We start from the raw sequence: 8,914 nt of genomic DNA, 5'->3' as shown, positions 1-8,914 counted from the left end.
CACCGTCAAGAAAGCAGGTAACTCACACAGTCTTGGGAAAACAGAAGTGTTCTGGAGAGCAACAAAAGTATTAGTAAGGGTAAGGCAGAGAGTGTAGGAAGAGTCTTGCCCTAATGCATGGAATGGGGATTCAGGCTGCATGTTTTTTAAATTAATGAAAGAGAGATCCTTGATAATTAGAAGAGTCAGGGACATCCAGGCTGGCGGCATTTAAGGTCATATCACACACACCTTAGAGCAGTATTTCCAAAACCAGGTCTGCATATCACTGGTGCTACCCAAGCTGGTGTTAGGGAAAATTAAATTATATATTATATTACATTTGTTATTTTACAGTTGTGTTATTATTTTCAGGTATCTTCTATTTTTGGTATTTGATAGTGATTTTACGTTTTCAGTGATGACATACACATACTTTGTGAAAATATATTTAAACAAAGATATAATTTAATTTAAAGAACATTTTTAAGGGGTGCCTGGGTGGCTTAATTGGTTAAGCATCCAACTTCGGCTCAGGTCATGATCTCGAAGTTCTTGACTTTGAGCCCCATGTTGGGTTCTGTGCTGACAGCTCACAGCCTGGAGCCTGCTTCAGATTCTGTGTCTCCCTCTCTCTCTGCCTCTCCCCTGCTTGTGTTCAGTCTTTCTCTCTCAAAAATAAAATAAAAACATAAAAAATTAAAAAAAAATAAAGAACATTTTAAATTATTGTACATATAGTATACCAATATGCCACAAAAACCAAGTGAGTTGGGTTAGAGAAACCCATAAAGGTAAATCACCTGACAGATGAGAAAGGATGCTCAGCAAAGTGAAATACAAAGTGAAATAACACGGCAGATCTCCCCACTAGGCAATAGTGCAGCTGGGGCTCAGACCAAGTCTGGCATGATGGGCCGCCCCTCTGAGGCCAGGAGGGGAGGGACTGGGCCCAGATCCCAGGGCTCCCCTCAGTGGCTGGTACTGCTCAGCCTTTTGGTCTCCATTGGGCCCGCATCCACTGAGGGGGACATCCTCCTGGCTTGTGCCCTCCTCCTGGGCAGGATAGCCCTTAGAATTCTTCAGCAGCTCATTTTCCAATGTGGCCAACAAGCACTTTGGCCTCTCTTGGAAACGTCTCTGGCCTAACTGACTAATTATTAACAAAGAGCCAAATTGTGTACTTGAGTCCTCTAGTGGGGAGGTGAGAGGGGTGGTGGCTTAAAAGTCTGACTTCTAAGTAGGAAACCATGCCTTGGGAATCTTGACAGTTTAGGAAAGATTACAATCAGAAAGGAGAAATGTATGAAAATGAAACCATGGCCAAATTGGGTTTTTTGTCAAAATGCCGAATGATAAAATTATTTCAAAAATAAGACCTGGCCAACATTTTATGAGAACCAGATGCCCGAGGGCCTTCCAAGGCCTCTCTACAGCTCAGACCCTGGACCAGGGTTGGGTAGAGGGGCCCAACAGGGAATGGGGAAGGCCTGAACCAGCAGAGAAAATCTAGTTGGTGAACAAACACCTGCCTTCTCTTGGTGGCCTGGAGATCTGGTGAGCTGGTGGCTCTTGAGTACATGAGGCAGTATCTACAGAACCCTGGCTCAGACCTAGATTGCAGTTTTCTATTTGTCATTCACTCACTGTGACATTGATTAATCATTTTCTTCTCTGCACCTCATTTTTTTCATCTGCAAAACAGGGGCAACAATCCCTGCTTCATAGGGTTGTTGTGTAAAGACAGTGGAATATTTTAGTGTCTCTGGGCCACAAGGCCTGGCATGTGTCACTCCCCAGTTTTCCAGGAGTCTTACCTCGTTGCTACCATTAACAGCTGAAACAGTATTTGGCTGATTGGAGAAAGAGTCAGATAGAAATTTGAGTAGCTCACAGAATCAAAAAATGAAAAATCAATTTCTCAGGACAAAGGCAGTTCCCACAAAAAAAAAAAAAAAAAACAAAAAAACCACTTGATAACACTTTTCTCAGGGAGCAGCAATAGAGACACAGTGGGTCAGTTGTTTTCCATCTTTGCATTACCCTGCTCAAGATTCAGATTCCTTGGTGAGCCTGTTTCGTTGGCTTGTGCCATGGGCCCTTGGCCAAGAAATGTTTTCACTGTTTTCTCACAATAATGGAATGCAATATGCACCTGTGTTTTCCCGAAGCAAAATTGCTGTTATTGGAAGTGAGACTGGATATGGGGAATGCAGGAGAAAGGGGTGGGGTGGAGAGGGAGTGCAACCATAAGGTCCTTCCACCGAATGTTAGACCTCTCAGCCCCATCTTCTCTTCTGACTGAGCCACTCCCTTCATCCTGTGTCTCCTGGTCCCAGGCACTCTCTGAGGAGTGTTAAAGCTAATGCAACTACTTGATAATGTTCAGTGTCAAAGACACATCTTTACATTCCCCAAATCCACTCTCTCTCTGGCTCTTCACAGCACACTTTTGAGCTGACAAGGCAGGGAATCAACCCTCCCCCTCCCCATTTTCAGAAGGCTCTGCAGAGAATCAGAAGGGAGAATTGAGAGTGGCTGATCCCAGGTCATAAACCTGTATCACTTAATAGTAATAGTTTGTCAGTTTATTCTCTTAGGTGTTCTGTGGATATATCTGAAAATAGTAATAGTTCATTTCTTCTAATAACTAAATATTTTATTTTGTTTTTATTTCTTTACATTATGCCAAAATTTACAATAAAAATGACCACTGAAACTCCTATTTCCTAAATTTAACGAGTATGCTGATCATCTCCATTAAGCATGATGTTGGTTGATGTGTAAAGTACTTAAAATAGTATTTGGCATACAGTAAGTGCTACATAAGTGTTATAGAGTAATCATCATCATTCTTTAATATGATCACTACAAATTCTGTGCCTGTCTGCCTCACAAGCATAGGCAATATCTCCTTTACCCCTTCCTTGCCTTGGACTTGGGTGTAGCTAGAGAGTGCATTGGGTTGTAAGGCCAGATGCTTACATATACAGTATAAATTCAATGAATATGCATGCCTGAATGAATCAGTTGAAGGAGTTCTAGTAACTCTTATCTGGGATATGCTGGGCATGAACACAGTAGAACAACAGGATGGTCCTTAAAGTCTGAGGTACAGATGGCCATCATCAACTCTTTCCCCTCTGCATGCATCCAATGTGCCTGACACCAAGAGGTGGACTCTTACCTTATCCCTAGAATCTGGCCTGGCCTTAATGACTGGAAGTAACTTTCTTGAACTACTGAAGCTAGGCCAATGATAGGCCTTTCAGCTTCTCTTAATGCACTAACTCTTGGAATACTCATTCTTAGAATGCTCCCTCATGAAATTGAACTGTTATTCTGTGAGAAGCCCAAGCCATATGAAGATGCCATATGTGAGTGTTCCAGTCAAGAGCCCCAGCTCAGATTCCAGGTGACAGTTAACATTAACTTCTAGCTATGTGACAGAGCCATCTTAGGTGTCCTTCCCAGCTGAACTTTCAGATGACTTGTAGCCTGAGCCAACAACTGACTATGACCACATAAGAAACCCCAAGAAAGAACTACTGAACCCAGACAATCCACAGAGCACACACTGCTTCCCCTCTCAGGATCCAGCAGCAAACCCCCAATTCATTGACCAAAACCTGATGTCCACAGGGTGGAGAAGTATAGTCTTCCCTCAAAAAGGGTAGCAAGTGTTCAGGAGCAATAGTAAGAAAATAAAGGAAAGTGGCTGGATACAAGATAAACACAACTATAAGTTGCATTTGTATATACTAGCAAGTAACCCTTTATAAAGTGAGTAAGGAACCCATTCACAGTCATAGCAGCAAAAACAAAATATCTAGAAACAACAGTAATGCCTTGGATACATCTCTTTTTTGGTACAATTCCCCAGGGACGCTGCAAGAGGTTTTGTAATGAGCTCATTACCAGAGATTGCATATTGGAAAATTTCCAGTGAATTTGCAAATAGGCATACTGCTTCTGCCAAATGACTAAAAGTGTTCTTCTGAACTGTTAAAATTTTACTGTGTATGTGCTGAGGTTGAGATAAAATGGTAAAGTAGGGAAGCTGGTCCTATTGGACTATAATTGAGAAATTCTTTCAAGTATGTGTCAACTATAGAAAAACATGAAGTCAGCTGCAAGTGTGGGACTCATTAGGCCTGTGTGTCAGCTCCCATGAGCACAGCTGACCCTGCTGAGCCCTCTCCCTCTCTGGGTGCTCAGCCTAGATCTGGGTGGATGACCCCCCAAGAAGAGGCAAGCAGCCTTCAGGGCAGAGTTCCTGACACAAGGCTTGGCAAGTGCCTCTGATCATCCCTTCTTCCAGAAAGGGATGTTCTTTAATAAACTGTTAAATATTCTTAGATATTCTTTGATAAACCATTACATTCATAAGCAACATGGAGTAAACACCCTAAGATTCTTAACCTTTGGGGGTGAGACTGTTACTAAAGCTGCAAATCTCTCTAGAAGAAGATCCCACTATGCATAGTACACACAAAATCCTGCATAGTACTCTAGTGGTTGCTGACTCTATGAATCTTGTCCCATAGCTACATAATGAGAAGGGCCTGTAAATTCTAGTGGTTTGTATGACAAGGGGAAGGAAGACAAAGGTGAAAGAGGAATTTTTGTCATGGAAGAAGCTTAAGCATGCCTTCATGGTGTTGGGCAATAATCAATGGAGGGTGGTGAAGTGGGAAAAAAAGTCAACTATGAAGGAAGGAGGCTCCTGAGGCTTCTGAGAGGATGGGATCTAGAGCCCCGGGAGCTGGGAAGCCCCTGGGAGATGGAGGACATCTCTCCTGTGGAACAAAAAGGAAGGAGAGAAGGAGGGAGTGGTGGGGCTTCCTTGGTCTAGCCATAGCTAACCTTGTGTATACACTGGCCCTCACAGGCACAGGTTCTTAGGGATGAGTGTCAGAGTGTAGGATGCCATTGCTTCACATGCCATTTACTGAGCATTTACTGTGTGCTAAGTACTATTCTAAGACATGGTCCCTACTCTCAAGGAGTTTGGATAGGACATATAAGTGAGTAAAGTTATGTCAACAAACAGGACAATTTCAGGCACTGCTCAGTGCTGGAAGGAATGGAAAAAAAGAGGGTGGGGAAATCACTTCTAGTTAGTGCCTGGATGAAGCAAGGAGGTTGCCCAAGAGAAGAGCACCACATGGGGCAGACAGTGAGCACAAAAGCCCTGAAAGTGGTTGGGCTCCATGTCTCCAGAGACTATGAGTTCTCCTTGCTGGGTAACTCCTCCCTGACTACCATGGGCCTCATACAGAGTTGGTGCTAAGAGCCATTAATGAATAAATGAATGAAGAAAGGATGATGTGTGCTCCACGGCCCTCTGTGATCTGGGCCATGGATACACCCTGATTCTCATTTACCCCATGTGCACCCTTGTTCACTCAGAAGCTAATGAGACATACTTCTTCCCCAGAGCCTATGTTCAGTTGGCCCTTCCCATAGATGTGCCCTTCCCCCATGTGTATCTTTCACCTGGGGCATCCCCTTTCCCAGAAGCACATTGCTCCCTCACCTGCCTTAGGTCTCTGCTCAGCCATCACTCTATCATGAAGCTTCCCTCCACTCCCACCCTGTTTAAAAGGCAACCTCTCGGGGCACCTGGGTGGCCCAGTTGGTTAAGCGGCCGACTTCAGCTCAGGTCATGATCTCACGGTCTGTGGGTTCGAGCCCCGCATCAGGCTCTGTGCTGACAGAGCCTGTAGCCTGTTTCAGATTCTGTGTCTCCCTCTCTCTGACCCTCCCCCATTCATGCTCTGTCTCTTTCTGTCTCAAAAATAAATAAACGTTAAAAAAATTAAAAAAAAAATAAAAGGCAACCTATCAGTGCTCCTCTTCCTCCACATAATTTCCCCCACCTCATATACCCTGTAATCTCCATGTGTTTTTTGTTTGTTTGTTTGTTTGTTGTCCATTCCCAATCATCAGGTGTAAGCGCCATGAAAGTATGGTATATTTTTAAGAACTGTTCTTTGCTGTATCCCCAGTCTGACTGTCTGACACATAGCTGGTACTCAGTGCATACTTATCAGGAGAAAGAATGGATTTTGACATATCTGTCTCCCTTCCCTGACTTTGAACTTCAGGAATGATGGAAACTTGCCTTTTTATCAGAGTCAACACACAGTGGGCACTTGTTTAAATGTTGTTTGAAGTCAGTGGCCCATCTGCTGCAGCGTGGAGATACCAATAATTTCATGAAGCTTCAGAAAAACCCTTACAGGAAACTCCCTGCACCAATCGCAAAGCCTCATTCATGCTCCATTAGCAGCATTTCATTAGATGACCTCACTGGGGCTTACTCACTTTGAGCAACAAAAAATTTCACAAGCACACAGTGTCTTCTATCATGGAACTATCATGGGGAACTTAAAAATACAGGAAATTGGGAGCAGCCCTTCCTTGTCCAAACCCCCAGCAACAGGGAACCAAATGCTTTAATCAAGCTCATCGGTAAACCTAGAAGTGGAGAGATGTCTGTCTGTGATCTTAACCAGACCTGGTCTGACAAGGCAGCTTGCCAGAGGACTTGTGAGACCAGGAACACGGTGCCTATGTTCCTGTTTGTTTGCTGTGGGACTTTGTATGTGCAATACTAGTTGCTCCAACAAAGGCCATTGGGGCCCCCATCTGGAACTGAAACCAGAGCCTGCAATCCCTGTGTCTTCTTCCTTCCCTTCCTGACCCATGTTCCTGTTTCCTGGGCCAGCAGGGCCTGCCACGGGTGGCTCTCCTGCCTGGCCTGGCCCTTCTGCAGCCTATGAATGCCCCTTTCCCCTTCTGGTGTGTGGTTGCTTTCAGGGTCTGGAAATGGGGGCCCAGCCTGGGTGCAGGTGGGGACTTCAATTAAACCACCCGGAAGGTAGGTCCTGAGGGCACAGATTCCTGTGCCCCTAGGGTCCCAGGGAGATATCCAAGGGTCTATTAATTAGTTCACTCTAAAACTTATTGAGCACTTCCTACTGCAGGCACTGTGTTGGGTGCTGGAGATATAACAGTGAGCTGGTGAACATCTATTTCTAGACTGTGTATGGAGACTCTTTAACTGATATGCCCTCAAGTGCATACTATTGGACAACTGAACACCTGCTCTTGCCTGCATCTCTCCTCAGTCTATTGCCATGCCTCTCCAGGGTAGCTCTCTTGGAAGCAATGGCTCCAGGACCCTACTGCTGTGTTCTGTGACTCCATCACTCCTCTCCTGGGGGACAGGGAGCTAGAGAGTTGCATGCATGCTCTCAAATCCTTCAGTCTCCAAGTGATGTTTCTGTTCCCAGCCATTGGCTAGAAGAGTGGGGCTGACTTGGGGACGTGGGAGTTGCAAATGGGGGTCTGGGGGGGGTGGTGCATAGATATTTGGAGAGTAGCAAAATGTCTCAGGCACTACCTCTTCCTACAGAATAAATATTCCATAGCATGGGGGTTGGTGAAGAAGAAGGGTAGAGTTATACTCACCAGAGAAATTCTCAAAGGTGATGGGCTGCTCCCAAACAGTACCTGAGTCACCATGCCTGGGGTGCCCTGAGGAAGAGCCCAAGGAGATAGACTGTCATTAGCCTCTGAGCCATCCACTGGTATGGTCAGCATGCTGTCCACAGACCTTCTAGCCAAGTAACTCCTTTGTGTGGGGTCAAGCTCCCCACCTGACTGCATACAACTGGCTGATTCCTTTCAGCATTCCAAGACCCCATAAATAACAGTATATGTGGGGGGTGGTGGGGAGCCCTCAGTACCCGAGTAAGGTGAGCTTGTGCTAGACCTACCTGGGGTGAATTACTCTGCCCAGCACAGACTGTGGTGGCAATCAGCTAATGAGTGGGAATTGGGTGCATTGAGACCAGCTCTGCAAAGGGAGGGGACATGGTGCTGTGAAAGGGAGAGGTCAGAGAGGACCACTGTGACCTAAGAGTTTAACAGAAAAAGAGGGCAAGGGTAGTAGGAGAGCACACTCAAGGGACTGAGAGGAACATAAATTAAGGTTGTGTAGGCAACCAGAGCAAGTGAGTTGTTGTCGTGTCCTGGACACAGGCTCATGCAAGAGTCCTTGAATTGGGAATGTGACTGGCATGTGACTGAGAGACAAGCAGGGGACAGAAAGGAGAGAAAGCAGCAGAGCAAGCTTGCTTCTGGTTGCTTGATCGCATGGAACGTTCAGCAATGCATCTCAGATTTGTCTTTCAGGGGAGGGGAATCAAGGGCTGCTTCATGGGACATGGAGAGCCCTCATGTCTGGATTGCCCACCAACCCTTAGCCAACTGTCTGGAAGCCCCCAGGTGGGAGGTGGGAGGTGTTGACAGCCTTTCCTGATTGCAATGCTGCCAGCACTCACAAAGAAACAAGAGGAGGCCACGTCCAAATGGGCAAACATTGTGATGCTTGCTTAACAGAGCACCTTCTATTTCCTACTCTGACAAATATATTTCCAGAATGATCTGGAAGGCCAGGTTTGAGTGCAAGCTCTTAGGCACTCACAGCACCCCATGCCTTCAGGGGCCCTTAGGAGAAGCTTGGAGTTGATCTGCATGGAACTGGGCCAGTTCTGTGTGGACCTTTGTTTTTACTTTCCTTTATTTTTTTTTTTTAATTTTTTTTTTCAACGTTTATTTATTTTTGGGACAGAGAGAGACAGAGCATGAAAGGGGGAGGGGCAGAGAGAGAGGGAGACACAGAATCAGAAACAGGCTCCAGGCTCTGAGCCATCAGCCCAGAGCCCGACGCGGGGCTCGAACTCACGGACCGCGAGATCGTGACCTGGCTGAAGTCGGACGCTTAACTGACTGCGCCACCCAGGCGCCCCTATTTTAACTTTTAAAAGAAGTTACAGAAGGTCGCCTGGGTGGCTCAGTTCATTAAGTGTCTGACTCGTGACTTCAGGGCAGGTCATGATCTCATGGTTTGTGAGATCAAGCC

At 45.7% G+C, this 8,914-nt stretch overlaps 1 long non-coding RNA gene across 1 annotated transcript; it reads right to left on the bottom strand.

The window, feature by feature from the left end:
• Positions 1 to 615: 615 nt before the first annotated feature.
• LOC121022282 (uncharacterized) lies at positions 616 to 7,948 on the bottom strand. The gene is made up of 3 exons (XR_005786888.1): positions 7,767 to 7,948; positions 7,459 to 7,524; positions 616 to 650 (listed from the first exon to the last, which is right to left on the bottom strand). It is a non-coding gene; the product is annotated as an uncharacterized LOC121022282 (long non-coding RNA).
• Between the last annotated feature and the right edge of the window lie 966 nt (positions 7,949 to 8,914).

The sequence above is a fragment of the Herpailurus yagouaroundi genome, unplaced genomic scaffold (genome assembly GCF_014898765.1).
Source record: "Herpailurus yagouaroundi ecotype Mexico unplaced genomic scaffold, PumYag 387, whole genome shotgun sequence".
NCBI classification, from domain to species: domain Eukaryota; kingdom Metazoa; phylum Chordata; class Mammalia; order Carnivora; family Felidae; genus Herpailurus; species Herpailurus yagouaroundi.
The sequence above is the reverse complement of the archived record's forward strand: the minus strand, read 5'-3'. Positions and strand labels throughout refer to the sequence as shown.